This window comes from Apium graveolens, chromosome 11, assembly GCF_009905375.1.
Source record: "Apium graveolens cultivar Ventura chromosome 11, ASM990537v1, whole genome shotgun sequence".
NCBI classification, from domain to species: Eukaryota; Viridiplantae; Streptophyta; class Magnoliopsida; order Apiales; family Apiaceae; genus Apium; species Apium graveolens.
Genome location: NC_133657.1, coordinates 154,818,312 through 154,836,751, shown reverse-complemented (window position 1 = coordinate 154,836,751; position 18,440 = coordinate 154,818,312). Strand labels below are relative to the sequence as shown.

General features: G+C 36.2%; 1 non-coding gene across 1 annotated transcript; it reads right to left on the bottom strand.

The window, feature by feature from the left end:
• Nucleotides 1–17,902: 17,902 nt before the first annotated feature.
• LOC141698906 (small nucleolar RNA R71) lies at nucleotides 17,903–18,009 on the bottom strand. Its single transcript, XR_012565403.1, has one exon. It is a non-coding gene; the product is annotated as a small nucleolar RNA R71 (small nucleolar RNA).
• Between the last annotated feature and the right edge of the window lie 431 nt (nucleotides 18,010–18,440).

Genomic DNA, 18,440 nt, shown 5'->3' with positions numbered 1-18,440 from the left:
AATTGGAGGAAGAAGTTTATGTAAGCCAACCTCCAGGATTTGAAGATCCCAATTTTCCAGACTATGTGTATTATCTGTTGAAAGCACTCTATGGACTAAAGCAAGCACCTAGAGTCTGGTATGAGACTTTGTCAAAATTTCTTCTAGATAATCACTTCACAAGAGGTACTGTTGACAAAACTCTTTTCTTTAGAAATGTTAATGGCTCTACAATACTTGTTCAAATATATGTAGATGATATTATATTTGGTTCTACAGATGATAAGCTTTGTAAAAAGTTTGCTAAGTTAATGCAAAGTAAATATGAAATGAGCATGATGGGAGAGCTAACTTATTTTCTTGGTTTCCATGTTAAACAAGTTAGTAGTGGAATTTTCATTAGTCAAACTAAATATATGTATGATCTTTTAAAGAAGTTTGACTTAATGGATTGTTCATCTGCAAAACCTCCCATGGCCACTGCCACCAAGCTTGAATTAAACAAGGCTGAAAAGTCTGTGGATATTACAAGTTATAGAGGCATGGTTGGCTTACTTCTATATTTAACTGCTAGTAGACCTGATATAATGTTTTCTGCATGTCTCTATGCTAGATTTCAAGCTGACCCTAAAGAATCTCACTTAGTGGCTATTAAAAGAATCTTCAGATATCTCAAAGGGACTCCAAATCTAGGAATTTGGTATCCTAGAGAGTTTGGTTTTGATCTAATTGGCTACTCAGATGCAGATTATGCAGGTTGCAAAATAGACAGGAAAAGTACAACTGGCACCTATCAATTTCTAGGGAATAAGCTTGTGTCATGGTTCAGCAAGAAGCAAAATTCTGTTTCTACATCAACAGCTGAAGCTGAGTACATTGCTACTGGTAGTTGCTGTGCACAGATACTGTGGATGAGGAATCAACTATTTGACTATGGGATAACTGTTGACAAAATTTCAATATTCTGTGACAACATAAGTGTCATTGCCATTACTGAAAATCCAGTGCAGCACTCAAGAACCAAGCACATTGACATCAAGTACCACTTCATAAGGGAACATGTGATGAATAGTACAGTGGAACTTCATTTTGTTCCAAGTGAAAAGTAGATTACAGACATATTTACCAAGCCACTTGATGAATCAACATTCACAAGATTAGTAAGTGAGCTAGGTATGCTTAATTATTCATAAATTCATGTCCTTATTATAATCTGTTTTGAAGCCTGAATTGAATTTGCTGCAAGAACAAAGTTGGCTTTAAGTAAAGATTATTCTATCAATGGATATTCCCTATCCGTTGAAAGCCAAAATTGTTCTATCAACGAATGTTCATTATCCGTTGAAAGACAAATACATTTCTGGTAATTTTATCCTTCAACGGATAAAACTGTGTTAATCTTCAACGGATAACTGTTTACCTTATCCGTTGAAGTGTCACATCAGTTATTTTAAGTAAGTCACAACCGTTGATACATATATATATACACAGTTGTATGCATTTGTATTAAAGGAAGTTTTTAGAATACATACAGTTTTCTTTATTCTCAAACGGCTGTAATTTACTTAAAAGTATTATTTAATCACTCTCCTTACGTTTTAATTCGAGAAAGTATAAAAGCCTTTTGAATTCTTATTTTCACTTTACGCTTTCTTGCAATCTTTCAAAAGTTTTTACTCTCTTTCTCTCCTAAAACTCTCAACTTTTCTCTGCAACCTCTACCCACTACAACAGCACCAGTAGTAAAGATAATGTCCCAGTCTGGATTTGTCTATAAGAAGAACAATTTCGTAGCCTTGGTGGAAAAGAATGAAGCCCACTTAGATTATCACAAGATGATAGACTTCAACCAAAATTGCAAACTAAGTTATGCAATGCTGGAAGCCCCAACTATTTACTGTGAGGTAATTGAGGAAATTTGGACAACTGTAGAGTTCAATCCCACAGATATGACCATCACTTTCTCTCTCAAAGGTAAAGATTACTGTATTAACTGTGATGATATACAGTCTTGTTTCAAACTACCTGAGAACAATGCCATGACACCACACACTAATAATGATGTATCTAGCATGTTAGATTCCATAGGCTATTCTTTTGATTCTGCTAGTTTAGGGATTGTTAGAAGAAAAGGCCTTAGGAAAGAATGGAGTTTTCTTGGTGATGCCTTTATCAATGTTTTCTCTGGGAAAATTAGTAATTTCGATGCAATAACTTCATCTCTAGTTAATATGCTCTATATGCTAGTTTCTGATAGGTATTTTAATCTTAGCAACTATGTGATGCTAGAATTAGGTACCAGGTTAGGTAACAAAGCTAATAGACCCCATAACATCTAGTATGCTAGATTCTTTATGTTATTGGCTAACCATGTTGCTGAATGATTGGTCATAACCAATGAGAGTAACAAACTCAAATGCTGGGCACAAGAGAAAAGGGTTCTTGCAAACCTTTTGAGAATTAACCTCAACAATCAGGTGCCATTAATATATTGGCCAATAATGAATGCACCTCAGGTAAGTGAGGTAAATACTTCTTCAACTCCTACTACTTCCAACCCCATTATTTCTTTGCCTTCAAGTGTGGCCATGGAATCCGTGCCCTTGTCCCAACAGATTCCTTCCAAAACCACCAAACCTAAAGTTTCAAGAACAAAGTCAAAGAAAGCCACCTCTGTTGTTTCTCAAAAGACAACAGTTGTAACAACTACCATAAACCCTGAGGGGAGTGAACAGGGTGTGAGTGGTGAGGGGAGGGGTGAACATCAAGAAACCCCCCAGTATAAGGTAGGAGAGGTGAGTGGTACCTCAGCTAGCCAAGCCATAGTTTCTCAAAAGACTGTGGTGGTTGAAAATGGTTCAAACTCATCCCTAGTTGCATCCTCCCAAAAGGGTGCAGCTATTGAAAATAGTCCCCAACTAGGGATACAGAACAAAAGAAGGAGGGACACTGAAGCCACACACTCACCTGTAAAAGCCTTTACAAGAAGAAAGAAGGTTAAAACCTTAGTTTCCACACAGGGTGCACACACTGCACAGATACACCCACCTGTATCTATGCCTTCTCAAATTCAGCTTGATGTGACTCCAACAAATGTGGAGTCACAGCCCCATTCTCTCAAAATTGACACGCATCAATCACCAAATTCTCCATCACCATCTCTGGATGTGGACATGATATTCACATCAATTCCTGATTCTCCCTCTTTACAACTCAGGGAGGAGCCCCACCCAAATACTGGTGATCATCATCTTTTAGATGATTTGTTGGATCATCAGCCAATTCTTTCAGTTTTGGTTGAAGAATCTGTGTCCCCTAAATTAAAATCAATCCACACAGATTCAACAATCATGTCACTTTCAATTTCTACTTCTTTTCCTTCTTCAACGGATATTTCTCATCCATTGACAAGTGGTTGTTCTTCGACGGATAAGCTTAACAGCAGTATCCGTTGATACCATCAGTTCCTACTTCAACGGATACTCCCTATCCGTTGATAGTCTCTACACAAATAACTGAATCAATTCCAAGTGTAGAAGACATGGTTAATGTACAATCACTTCTAGGATTGAGGGAAGGGAGTGAAAATTTGAGTGAGAGGCTGGGTTGCTCCCAGGCAAAAGGAGAGCTTGAGAGTCTAAATATGCATGCTATTTCTTCTAGCATGGCAAAAGAAAGTGAGAGGAGTGCCACCTTAGTAGGTGAGGGTGAGGGTGTGAGGTGTGTGAGCCAGGGGGAGCCCCTGATGCAAGAATATAGAGAAATTGAGAGAAAATCAGGTACAGGAGGTATAAGGGTGGATCCAGCCATTGCTAATGAGTCAATTATTATGGATGATGCTGAAAAAGAAAGACAATTTCAGCAACATGACAAAGTTGTAATTGATAACACTTTCTTGGATGCTGACACTTTTACTCATCCTGTGTCAGCCTATCAACTGTTGGCTTCTCAGGGCAATGTGGAGGCAGAACAGACTTTGAACCTAGTACACACTTCAGAATCTCTACAAAGGGATAAAGCTGCTGTCAATAGGATGCCTTTTCAAACTGGTGAGCCATCTGAAGAATTTGGAGTACATTCTAATGATGATGACTCTGTCTCATTTGATGGAAGCATGAACTTAGGGGGAGATGAAGGCCCTAGTTCAATACCAAATTTACCTGAATGGGCCTTGACTAAGGAATCTACACCAGGGCATTTCAATGTCTCCTTGGTCAAATAAGTTATGGCTATTCAAAAGGCCCTTCAGGAAACTTCAGATGCCGGTATCATGGCTATTCTTCAAGCCCACCTAGATTCTCTACATCTCATGAAACTACAACAACAAAGACAGAATCTGAGTGTTGATGAACTCAAGAAGGATATAGCTAACTTGAAGTCCTACAATTTTGAGAAGCTGGATTCAGTCATGCCCTATGGTACCATGCAGGACTTGTTACTGAGATTGAGAAGAGAATCAGATGCTGAAAAGAGGCTGGCCAAGTTGGAAGACAGAGTTCAAGTCATTAAAAATTCTGTGGTCACCATTCTTCAAAATCAACTGTCTCAAACAAGTCTACTTATGCAGCTGGCAAAAGCACAAGGTTTGACCCCTCTCCTTCATGATAACAAAAAGGGGGAGAATAGAAGGGAAGGGGAAGGAGAGCCATCTACAAACATTCAAATATCCAAAGTGCTAGTTCCTGCCATCACTACTTCTCCAACACCTCAAATCAAAGGAAAGCTTGATGAAATTGATCTAATTCAGCTAGCAGCAGCTGAGATGCAGGTAAAAGAGCAAGAGAGGAGAATTGATGAAAGGATACAACAAGTGTTTGGCTCTACAACAACAAAATCCTTATGTGTGAAACATAGCACAAAGGTTGAGCCAATCACTATGGAATACAAGCCAGTAAGGAGGAATAAGGTTGGAGAAACTTCCTTCAAGAACTTCAAGCCTGTGGTACTCAAGCCCAACACTAGACTTAACAAGGACTCTACAAAGAATTCCCTTAACTTTGCTCAATTGAAAGAAGTGGACTTTCCTCTTCCAAAGCCTGATGAAGACAAAGTTTTGGGTGGCAGCATCATAAAGCACAAAGAGACCACTGATGTAGTGGAAAGAATGAATATGGCTATCATTTATAGAGAGGGAAAGAGTATCTGTGTGGTGCAAGGACATCCCAAATTCTCTAAAGCCAAGAGGGAAGAGACCAAAAGGCTGAAGGAAGAAGCTGAAAAGCTAAGGGCTGACAAAAGAGCACAAGCAAAGCTTGAAAAACAGCTAAAGTCAAGTCAAATTGAAGAGAAGAAAGAAATTGAAGACCAGGGTGAAGATGAAGGTATGGGGAACATGTTTAGTGAGGATGTGGAAGAAAGAAGTGAGGAAAGAAAGGAATGGCAGAAAGGGAACAGAAGGAAGGCCAATACAAAAAGGAAGATTGTAGATAACACTGAGGAAACCCAATCAAAATCCAAACCACTACCTTCTATTCCTGAACCCATTATGCCTGATCCCTATATAAATATCCATGGTGAAACAATCATTCCTAAGGAGGAACCCATTGATTGGGACACCATCAAATTGCCCACCTTCTTAACTACTTCTCCACTACCAAAGAAACAGAAAAGAAAAACCAAATCAACACCTCCCCTAACCTCAAGAAAATTCACTCAGAAACCTAAGCCTAAGCCACAAGCCTCAAAGGATGAGTATGTTCACATTTGTGACATAAAGGAACAGACAGACATTGAACTCTACCTGGATGAGCTGGAGGAAGTAAGGGGAATAGATGCCTACAGACAGCTACCAGAAAGATTAGTGTTCAAATACAAAGGAAATGGGGAAAGGACTTGGCCCCTTTACAGAATTTTGAATGAAGGCTATTCTACCTTGGTTAGAGTCTACTCAGCTATCAAAAAGGATTTTGGCTTTACCAGGACTACCAAAACTGAGATTCTCAACAAGATTACCAGCATAAGGAAAACTTGGTGGGAACCCAATTCCTTGCCTAGAACATTACTCATCCCTGAGCATGGAATTACAATTCATAAATCACCTCATTGGCTGATGGAGTTCAGAGACAATAAAGGAGTCAGAAGATTTTTCAGACTTGAAGACCAGCTTAAAATTGCCAGTAATGAAACTCTCAAGGACATGTAATCTAAGTTGGACATCAGTGAAGAAGATGAAGCTGAATTCTACAGACAACTCCAACTCCAAGTAGAGGAAAATGACAAGAGGCTAGGGAAGAAAATAAGGGATCAAAGGAAAAGAAAATAATCTGCTCAGCCTAAAGGAGCATCCTTGGAAACAATGTAATCTTTCAATTCTATCTCAGTACATACACTTTTGCAGCACTTTTGAATTTCTACTTGATTTCAATTCATATATTTGTTAAGTGTTTTGTTATCATCAAGTTAAAATCAAATTTATGCCTACAATTATAATAGACATAAATAGGGGGAGATTGTTAGGAATATGTGTATTAGTTTGATGATAAGTTAAATAAAACACTTAAGTAGGAATCCAGTGTCTGTAGCCTCAACGGATAAGACCATTCTGGCTATCCGTTGATGGAGTAGCTTTACTTAGAAATAAGTTTAGTATTGTAGCACATTTCAGTTTCTGTATTCAAGTTATAATTCTTAGATGTTGTGGGAAATTATAAGTCATGTTGACTACTAGTGGATATGCAAATAGGAGGGCTAATTGTAAATATTTCATGCCTTATAATTTTGTATAAGTGAAGTAGTATCAACTGATAAGTTAAAGGCCTTCAACGGATAAGAAACAAAGCTTCAACGGATGTCTCTAAAGCTTCAACGGATAATATCCATCAACGGATGAGTGCATCAACGGATAAAGCTTCAACTGCTAATGCATCAACGGATAAAGCCATCAACGGATGAAAGCTTCAAGAGATGCTAAGTTCAATAGCAGTTGACAGTGACAATTCATAAGCTGACAGAGGTACATGGGTTGACAGAGACAATTGGAATATGGCAGCCTCTTGGAGGAATCAAGAAAATGCAGCATTTCCATTATGGTGCAAATAAGGAAGTATTCAAAGATTCACAGATTATCCTGGATTGCATTGGATAGAAAAATGAAGAAGAAACATGTGAAGAATCTTTTCAATTATATTTTGTACTTTTGTCTTCACTTGTAAACTTGGTGATATATAAACCAAGTTGCAGCTAGTAATTAGAGTGTGAATTTTCCAGAGCTGTTTAAAAAAACATTGAGAGAACATCATCTAGTTTGTACTAGGAAGCAGCTGTGATCAATTTCTTGAATCACAGATTTTCTGAAATAACACATCTCTGGTGGAACAACAAATGCACCAGAAAGGTTTTTAAGTCTTTTGTGTTCTTTACATTTGTGTTTCAATATATATCTGTCTGTACCAGATCAAAGCATTTCACACACACTTGTTCATCAAAATACATAGCCTTTGAAACAGCTCAAAACTTGAAAAAGTTTTGAGATTTACATTCAACCCCCCTTCTATAAATCTCATTGTTAGTTCCTTGGGAATAACAGATCTCGATAAGCCATTATACTTATCGAGATGTTAAGTTCTCTGTATACCAAACTGGAGATCTCAAGGTAAAACTCAAAGTACAAAGTGCAGACCAATTAAATATCAAAGATTATCAATCAATAAACAATCCAATTAGTTGGATTGACAAGTCTACAAAAAGCAGCTTGAAGAGTATTAGATCAAAGACAAAGATTAACTGGAAAAGTAAAGTCACAAGCATGCAAGATTAGCAAAGATACATTAAGCCAGAAATACAAAGATTTGGTTATCCAAAAATAAGGTTTAGTACATGCAATTGCATACTATGTAATAACCAGTATTTATTGTTCTATAAAGTAAATACTGGATGCTTTGTTTAAAGGGTAACAATTTAGATCAGAAAATCTTGTATTCTCTCAAGGAAAAAGCTAAGCTCTTTATCAACAAAGAGTCTAAAAATTTTGTAGCAAGACATTCTTAATTTTAATATAAAATTAAATGAGTTTTGAAAGATTTTTGTTCACTATAGTTATATGTTTAATATTCAGTATTAATACATTTCACTACAAGGTTTAATTTACTTTGTTCATCACCACAAACATTTCAATAAAAGAAGAAAAACACAAAAGCACATTCACCCCCCTGTGTGTAATTAATTATCTAATATGAATCGAGTACTCATCGTATCAAAAAAAATCAGGAATCAAAGTGAAAATATAATCAAAGGAACAGTAATTGTGTATCAGTGGTTGAGAACATGAATTATCAATATTTATTGAGTTGAGAATTTGAATAAAGTAAAGCAATTCACTATTCTAGATATAGAATAGGGGAAAAACTTGCCTGATACGCATTCTACCTCAGGTATATCACAGTTTTCTAACGCCGATTTGACCTGCCTTGCTGGATTTGTATATATCAAGGAAAGATACTAATTTAGTTGACTCATACCTTAATCGAATATCAATCGGAGTTCACGTAGCCTTTATCGTCTACCCGTACGTCTATAACTGACTCGTATAATAATTATCTAGAAATTAGGACTCGATTAATCACAAAAATCACATAGCACATAAGTCAGATAGTCACTCTAGGCTTTAAAACATTTTTAGAATTGAAATCGACTCAGTATTCGCATTATCGAACAATATCTGACTTGTTTCCAAATTTTTAGAATTTATTAGACTCGTATTTATAATTAATAGTGTCTATAAATAAATAAATATCGAAATTCGACTCGCTTCCAAAAGAAATTAGGATTTAAAACTATTTTTATTGAAAACATATCATTTTTCTTAATCTAAGGGCTTTCATTTCGATTAAATCTGATAAACTGTTCATTTAATAATTAATAAATAAGAATAAATCAATTCATTATTCAAAATTATAAATTAGTCAAATTAATTGAACCTCAAATATATTTTTAAATAATTATTTAGGAAAAATCAGAATTAAAAATGATTTTTCCATAATTTTTGGAATTAAAATGAATTTAAAATGAATTATTCAAAAATAAACTGATTAATTATCAAAATAATTATTTAATTTAAATGAATAATAAATAAATAAATTCGAATTTTGGGAAATATTTCAGATTTATTTATAAAATAAATTAATAAATTAATTAATCAATTTATTTAAAAAAATAAAACTGAATTTTTGAATTTATATAAAGAAAAAGAGAAATCAAAAACAAGTTTTGAAAATCAGAATTGGGAAGAATGGATCAAAATCAAGTTTAAACCGGGTTTGAATCCGGATCTTCAAAAACACAACCGGGTCGCCGGCCGATTCTAAAGCCCGACGACGAACCAAGTTTCCGGTGACCACAATCTGGCCAGACAGGGATCGTTCCTACTCGTTTTCAAGGGGTTCTATTCTTAAATCCCTACAACTAATTTTCCGATCAAAACAAAACAAAGTCCGGCCAAAATCCTATCTCACTCATTCGTACATGGAAAATTGTAATCTATAGTTCAAAATAAAGCATAAAGCATCTACAATCAAAACCCTATGTCCATACATATCTCAGATATCTCTAAAATAAAAAATAATTAATTGAAATTTTACAGGAACCATATAATTCGAACTACAATAATTAGTTATCGTTTGATGATATACATAACATAAATCGACTATAAACATCCATATGAAAATATTTAAGCAATCAATTTCATCAAATAACCCTAGGATTAAAAAGCCCTAATTCAGTGAAGAACCCTAGAATTAAGAATCAAAAATCCGTGAATCAAAACATGAAATTGATTACATAATCAGATAGAACAGTTCAAATCCTTCAATTTGAGTACTTACATGATATGATTTAGATTCCACAAACGCTCAATATGACAGATTGATTCGCGGACCTCAAGAACCCTAATTTCAGAGAATTTGGGAATTTTGCTAATTTTTATAAAAATTTATATAATTAATTAATAAAAATTAGGCTATTTATAGTAGTAAAATAATACCCCTAATTAAAATTAAGGCCCTATCAGCTATTAAAACAAAGTTTGGGCCGTATAACTTTTGATATTAAAGCATTTAAATTACAATAAAATACCCGAAAAATACCCCGAAATATACAGAACACATACAGCACATAACAGCTAAGGTTTTATGACTAATCACATTTAACAATATAATAAAAAACATTAGATTCTCTTATTATGATATTAAACAGTAATAATTTCCCATTCGTTACATCTTTCCCCCTTAAAATGATTATGTCCTCAAAATCTCGCTAAGAAAATAATTGGGGATACTTTTCTAACATTTCACTTTCAAGTTCCCAGTTTGACTCTTCAACCATAGGATTTCTCCATAAAACTCGTACTAATGGTATAGATTTATTTCTCAATACTTTCTCTTGCCGATCTAGAATTCTTATTGGCTCATACTCTATTATATGCCTCGAATCAAGATTATATCTCTTTAGAATTGACACATGAAATACATTATGGATATGCTGCATATTACTGCTAACTCATACGCAACCTTTCCGACTTTCTTTAAGATTTCAAATGGACCAACGTAACGCGGCTTTAGATTACCCTTTTTTTCAAATCTGGTTAATCCCTTCCATGGTGATAACTTTGGTAACACCTGTTCTCCTTCCTTGTATTCCATATCCTTTCTAATCTAATCCACATATTTTTGTTGTCAATTATGCGCTGCTTCTATTCGCTGATGAATAATCTCTACTTTTTCTTTGGTCTCCTAAATCAATTTTGGACCTAGAATTGTACGTTCACCAACTTCATCCCAACACATTGGAGATCTACACTTTCTTCCGTATAAAGCTTCATAAGGTGGCATTTCAATACTCGTATGATAGCTGTTATTGTAAGAGAATTCCACCAACGGTAAATATTCATCCCAACTGCCTTCAAAATCTAACGCACATACCCGTAGCATATCTTCAGTTCTTTGGATCGTTCTTTCAGTTTGCCCATCCGTCTGTGGATGATATGTGGTGCTCATATTTAATTTAGTGCCCAAGCATTCCTGGAATTATTTCCAGAATATTGAATTGAAACGTGGATCTCGATCAGATATAATTGATACTGGAACTCCATGTCGCATCACAATCTCTTTGAGATATAAGTGCACTAACTCGTCGAGCAAAAATCTTTCTTTGATTGGAAGAAAATGTGTTGACTTTGTTAGTCTGTCAATAATAACCCAAATCACATCATGATTTTCCCTGGTTCTTGGGAGTCCTACTACGAAATTCATCGCAAGTTGTTCCCATTTCCATTCCAGAATATCCATTGGTTGTAGTAATCCGCTTGGACGTTGATGCTCTGCTTTGACTCGTTGGCATGTATACCATTTACTTACCCATTCTGCTATTTTTTTTTCATATCTTGCCACCAAAGGTTTTCTTTCAGATCTGTATACATCTTTGTGCTCCCTGGATGAATTGAGTATCTTGAGTTATGAGCGTCTAGTAAGGTTTGTTCTTTTAGTTATGCTATATTAGGTACCCATATTCTTGAGGAAAATCATAAAATTCCTTTATCGTCCTTCTGGCTAGTAATTTCTTCTCCAGTTAAGTCATCTTTTTATGATTCATAATCTCCTTTGACATCTTCGAATCTTTTCTAACAGTTCTAGCTGAAACATTATTGTATAGTTCATATCAACTTATTCTTCTGGAATACGAACCTCGATCTCAAATTTCTCAAATTCTCTTACCAACTCTTCTTAAGAAGTTAGCATATTCAATCTTTCTTTTCGGCTTAGCGCATCTGCTATAACATTAGCTTTTCCTGGATGATAGTTGATGGATACATCAAAGTCCTTGATTAACTCTAGCCATCATCATTGTCTCATGTTAAGTTTTTTCTATGTAAAGATATACTTCAGAATTTTGTGATCAGTATAAATTTCACACTTCTCACCGTATAGATAATGTCTCCAAAGTTTCAGTATGAATACAATTGCAGCTAGTTCCAGATCATGCGTCAGATATTTTTGTTCATGAGGTTTCAATTGTCTAGAAGCATATGTAATTACGTTACCATTCTGCATCAATACACATCCAAGTCATTGGTAGGAAGCATCGCTGTAAATAACAAAATCTCCTTGGTCATCCGGTAGCACTAATACAGGCGCGGTCACCAGTCGGTTCTTTAATTCTTGAAAACTTTCCTCACATTTTTCATCCTATATGAACTTTTCATTTTTTCGAGTCAATTTAGTTAATGGCTAATCTATCTTTGGAAAATCTTTAACAAATCTTCGGTAGTAACCAGCCCATCCCAAGAAACTTTTGACCTATGTCGGTGTCTTTCATCTTTCCCAGTTCAAAACAGCTTCAATCTTTGCTGGATCAACTTTAATTCCTTCAGTACTGATTATATGACCCAAAAATTGTCCCTCTCTTAACCAGAATTCGCATTTCAAAAACTTTGCGTAAAGTTGTTCTTTTTTCAAGATTTCTAAAGAAATTCTTAAGTGCTCTGCATGTTCCTCTTTAGTCTTTGGGGATCAAGATGTCATCAATAAATATAATCACAAATTTTTCAAAGTACTTCTTGAGAACTCTATTCATCAATTCCGTAAATGTTGTTGGTGCATTGGTCAAACCGAATGCCATTACGAGAAACTCATAGTGTCCATATCTGGTACGAAAAGCAGTTTTGGGAATATCTTCAGCTTTGATTTTAAATTAATGGTAACCTGACCTCAAATCAATCTTAGTAAACCATATCGCTCTTTTCAATTGATCAAACAAATCATCAATAATTGGTAAATGATACTTATTCTTGATGGTTAACTTGTTCAGCTCACGATAGTCGATACATAATCGCATGCTACCATCCTTTTTCTTTACAAATAGTACCGGTGCACCCCAAGGAGATACACTGGGTCTTATAATTCCTCTTTCTAGAAGATCTTGTAATTGCGTTGCCAACTCTTTCCTTTTGACTGGTGTCATTCGATATGGAGCTTTCGAAACTAGTTCCGTACCTTATCCTAAATCAATAGTAAACTTGATTTCTCGATCTAGCGGTAATCCTGAAAGTTTATCTGGAAAGATATCAGGAAACTCACACACAACGGGAATGTCTTCGATTCTTGGACTTTCCTTATCAATATCCATCACGTAGGCTAAATAAGCTTTACACCCTTGGCATAGCAACCGTTGTGTCTGCATCATCATAATGAATATTTTCCTCTTTTTCTCACCTCTAAATATTACCGTTGCATTATCCGTAGTTCTCAATTTCACTTTTTTATTCGCACAGTCAATTTAAGCATTATGATTGGCCAACCAATCCATTCCTAAAATGACATCAAATTCTTCTAACTTGAAAGGTATCAAGTCAACAGAGAAGTACATCCTGCTATTTCGATATCGCAATCTGGACACACCCGATCTACGAGAAATTAGTCGTCATTCGCTAACTTTATAACTAACGTCTCGCACACCCGTTAAATTTCACAACATAACTTATTGATAAATTCTTCAAAAATAAAAGATCTTATTGCTCCAGAATCAATCAATACTTTTGCATCTATAGAATTCGCAGAAAGCGTACCTGCAACCACACTAGGATTCTGCACAGCTTCTTTCATTGTCATGTTGAAAGTTCTTGCCTTAGGCCGATTCTGTTGTGGTGGTGGAGGTAGTGCCATAACACTTGGAACACTGGATGGCATAGCCGCTCCTCTACAACCCTTAGCAAAATTTCCTTTTCTTCCATATTTGAAACAAGTAATATAACACTCACTAGAATAGTGTCCCTTCTGGTTGCTTCGTATGCAGGTGATGTTTGTCTTGTTATAAACTCCTGTATGTTTCCGCCCACATGTCTTGCAATTTGGAAGTGGTGATCTCATAATCCTTTGCTGGTTTGGAGCTTGAAAATGATTGTCCATCCTCTGATTGCCTTGATCTGGCTTTCTGAAATTTATATTTTTCTAGGCTTCGAATCTTGGCTTCCTGCTAAAATGGTTTTGAAAATTTCCTTGTCCCTTTTACCTTCTGGGACATTTCACTTTCCCCTCAATAATCATGGCCTTCTGAACCACGGACGTATATAATGTCAGTTCACATACTGCCACTCCACTGCGAATCTATGGTTCTAGCCCTTGCTGGAATCCCTTGGACCGCTTCTCATCAGTGTCCACCTATTCTGGAACAAACTTGACAACTAAGTAAACTTGGCTTCACTCGGTTAAAGACATGTTTCCCTGTTTTAACTCCAAAAACTTGATTTCCATTTGGTTCTTCATATAACGGGGAAAGTACTTTTCCAGAAATAGCTTGGTAAACCCATCTCAATTTACGATACCATCACCTTCTAATGCCTTCTTGGATTCCCAGCAGTAGTTAGCTTCTCCCTTCAGAAAATAACTAGCGAAGTCAGTCTTCTGATCCGCTTCCACTTTTACTAGCGCGAACGCTTTTTCAATCTCTTTCAACCACGCTCTAACCTTAGTAGGATCCACCGTTCCCTTAAATTATGGAGTCTTTACTGACTGAAATTGTTTAAAAGTAACGACATACACAACTGGTGGTACTTGTGGCTCAGGACGAGGTGGATGTTGTAATATCTGTTGCTTAAATTATTTTTGTTGTTGCTACATCTGTTGCTGTATCAGGACCATTTGTTATTGTATTAGACGAAACATCTGGTCCATATGGTGGTTATTGTTTTGCTCCTAAGTGTTATCATTGGAGGTTTCAGTCCTAGTCTTTCTTTTTGGTACAATTTTTCTAATAATAAAACAAACAATTCTTTTAATAATCCATTAAACAATTAAAAATAATTAAAGAAACAATTTAGCTTGTATTGGAACAGAAAATTTAAACAATTTTAATTTTTTAAAAAATCATTTAAAATAATTTAAAATTTTAAATAAGTAGTTTGAACAATATCATTTTTAAACATTTTATTTACCTTTTCAGAATTAATCATAATTTAAAAATATGGAAAAACTGTAAAAAAAAAAGTAAAGTAAATGTAAGATGTAACGACTGAAAGTTAAATAAACAAAAGAAAATAGGTTGAAAAAGGTTTATTTTATAAAACAACACCAGCATCAGGGTTAATTCTTGATATAAAAGGGTTTGATACAAACTACTATCGATACAAGCTAAAATGGTGAGGTACACATATCTAGTCTCGTTAATGCTACATTTGTCTCATGTACATATATCACATATAATACAAGATCTCTGTCTAACTATCATGCCTCAGAAGCCCGGTGGAATGCGATCCATATCCTGTAGGAGAGTCTCTAGAACAGATTGAATAAGTCGCATAGCCCTGTGGAACTCCGCATAGATGTGGCTACCATCATGAAGTAACTCTCCTAGCTCGCGAGTAGCTGCATTGTAAATTCATTGAAGTCTCTCTCTTATAAGTTAATCAGGATGAAGTGCTACCAATAGTCCTCTCTCTCTCCCTCTCTCCTCAAATAAACCCAATATCTCACGGCACTGGGCCCTCAAGTATTGCATCTCATCCTGCATACTGCTGAACTCATGGTATGGTACCGTGCGGGGCTCCCTAACCTCCCCTACCGACTCTCGGGATGGTACTCTGTCAATCCCAGTAACAACCTGTGGCATACCCAATTGCCGATCTATCTCATGATCTCCCATACCCTCTACAGGTGCCATCTGGAAAACCTCTGGGGCAGGGGCATATAAAGGTAATGGAACTGGTGCTATTGCCGGCTGGAACTCTGGCTCGACCTCTGGTAGGAACTGATACTGAGGTGGTAATGGCAGTGGTAGCAAAGGCTCAAAGAACTCCATAAGATCAAACAGCTCTACTGGGTCTGGTAATAGATGTTAAGTGGTATTTATGTCCACTTAGAATGCTCTATAAATGCTTGATTTGATGTTTTGTACTCGAGTTATTTGTGTATTTGATGTGTTGTAATAGTATTTTGGCATTTCAGGCATATAACAGGGTTTCAGGTGATTTAGTATTATTTTGGTGCTAAAATGGTGTTAGGAATATGTCAAGAAGATTGTTTATGAAAAGACAAACTCAAACGAGCAAGAAAAGCATAAGTTAGGATTTTTTTTCCAGAGAGTCAGCGCACCCGCACTGTAGTAGCGCACGCCCGCGCCGGTAGTAGCGTGCGTGCACGCCGAGATGCAGATTGGTAGCACTCCCGCGCTAGTGAAGCGCGCGGCCGCGCTACGTTGGGTTTCAAGAATCCTGATTCTACTCAAGTTTGATCTTCCGGAATTCTAATCTGCATGGGCTGCTATATAAACATAACTTATGATCTTTTTTAATAACAATACTTACCAGGGCTTAAGGAGAAGGCATAAGAAGACCGTATAGCACAAATCAACCAAGGCGAAGAGGATCTAGTTTATTCTTATGATTCTTTATTTTAAGTTGTAACTTTGGATGCTAGTTTTCTTATTTATGAACTTATACTCTTGTGTAACGTACTTGGTTTTATTATTTATTCAGTATAAAGACTACGTTTGTTATACCATACGTATGGGCTAATTGTTATCGTGGGGTTCTAGCGGATTTACTTATGGATTTATTTAGTTAATTTATTTCGATACCTTAATGTGTGGTGATTGTATGATATCCTAGTATTGATTTTTCTTATTTGTCTTATGAGCGTCGCGAACTTATAAGATTGTATATTAATCTCTATTGAAGCGAAAGTGAATATAGGGGTTTAGAACTTTCCATGCTAGCATGGGTTCATGTATTTGATATGCATGATTCGTAGGTATTTTTAACAATCTTACTTGCCCTATGTAATCATGATAGATAACTTGTGCATTAAACCGTTATGTTGTCAAATTCTATAGACATATAGGGTCTCAATATAATTGGTGTCTATTCAGCTTCCTTTTCTTTTGTGGATGTTTGGTAGTATGGTATTCGTACAACGAAAGTTGGCATTTATCAGTTTCATGTTATCTGATTAGTGTCATCACCATCGCATGCTAAAGTTAAGCACAAAAAGGCTATTGAATGAAGTAGTAATGAATTTAGAATCCCATGTTTGTGTCATATAGTAAAACAATCCTCTTTAATCTCTTAGTTAATGTGTATTAGTATAATCTTTTAGTTAATCGTAGTTATAAACAATCTCAATTAATTAATCATCTTAGCATTGAATAATAACCATATCATTGTTGTGTAAGTGCATTGATTAAAATTAACCTAAACCAGTCTATGTGGAAACGAACTAGAAATAATTCTATATTACTTGTGATCGCGTATACTTGCGTGAATATTAGCGCGTGTTTCATCCTAACAAGTTTTTGGCGCCGCTGCCGGGGACTTAGCGTTAATTTTTAGTTATGTGTTTGTCATCAATGATTGTTAAAGTTCATTGACTCGGACATCGGTACTTACTTATTTCCTTGTTGTGTTTCAGGTACTCTAGCGAGCGTGTATGCATACGCGTTCTCGGTCTCATAAGAGAACACTGGATCAAGCTGAGGAAGAAGTTGTAGTAGCTAATGAAGTTTTTGAAGAAGTTCTTGTCGAGAAGAAAGTTGAAGAAGAAGCTCTTATTGCAATGGGAGAACCAGAAGCGAATACGAAGGCTTTGATGGATTACTCTCAACCAAATATTAATGATAGTTAGTCTAGCATTGTCCGACCAGCATCTCCGCTAATACCTTTGAGATCAAGTCGAGCATGATTCAGATGATACAGAACTCAGTTCAGTTTGGGGGTTCTCTGACAGAAGACCCCAACATGCACATTAGAGATTTTATTGAGATCTGCGACACTTTCAAGTTCAATGGATTTTCTGAAGATGCTATTAAATTGAGGCTTTTCCCATTCTCTCTGCGGGATAAAGCTAAGTGCTGGTTACATTCTCTACCACCAGGGTCTATCACCAAATGGGAGGATCTTGTTCAAAAGTTCCTAACTAAATTCTTTCCTATGGCGAAGACTGCTGCAATAAAAAATACACTTACTAAATTTGCTCAGCAATCTGGAGAATCTTTATGTGAGGCTTGGGATTGCTACAAGGAGATTCTTAGAAAGTTCCCTCACCATGGGATGCCTGACTAGATGATCATTAACTGCATTTATAATGGATTGGGTGCTCCTTCTAGACCCATGCTTGATGCAACATCAGGAAGAGCCTTATGGGCTAAAAGCTATGATGAAGCTAATGAATTGATTGAGCTGATGGCTGCCAATGAATATCAGAATCCTACTCAGAGACTACCTCACGGCAAGGTAGCATGAATTCTGGAGTTAGATACATCTACTGCTATAGCTGCTCAGCTTAAGGCTTTGACGATGAAGGTGGATTCTTTGGCTAATTATGGAGTTAATCAGATCACTAGTGTCTGTGAGCTTTGTGCTGGTGCCCATGAGATGGAGTAATGTGCTATTTCTAGTGAATCAGCTCAGTTCATGAGCAACTTTTAGAGGTCACAGCAGCCAGTTCCATCCACTTATCATCCCAACAACCACAATCATCCCA